Source organism: Meleagris gallopavo, chromosome 14 (assembly GCF_000146605.3).
Source record: "Meleagris gallopavo isolate NT-WF06-2002-E0010 breed Aviagen turkey brand Nicholas breeding stock chromosome 14, Turkey_5.1, whole genome shotgun sequence".
Classification (NCBI taxonomy): Eukaryota; Metazoa; Chordata; class Aves; order Galliformes; family Phasianidae; genus Meleagris; species Meleagris gallopavo.
This window is the reverse complement of record NC_015024.2, coordinates 6,952,362-6,952,662: the sequence shown is the minus strand read 5'-3', so window position 1 is coordinate 6,952,662 and position 301 is coordinate 6,952,362.

Below are 301 nucleotides of genomic sequence, written 5' to 3'. Positions count from 1 at the left end.
GAGGCTCGCACATGGAACCGCGTCCCGCACGGCCCGTCCTTGTGCACGGCGGCACGTTCGCTGCTTCCTCCCACGCCGGAGCGCTGCAGCGAAGCACTATCCGAGAGATGGGGACTAGCGAAGGCTCGTGAATGAAAAGAAACGCAGCATAAGTGAATCAATGCGGGCTAACCGACTCGAGCCTGTGAATAAATTATTAATTTGCGCTCGCAGAAGAATCCCCTCGATAGAGCGAGCATAGGATGACAAGCTCCTCCACGGAGCGAGCGGCGTGGGGAGCAGGAGGGATTGGTCCAGGTAT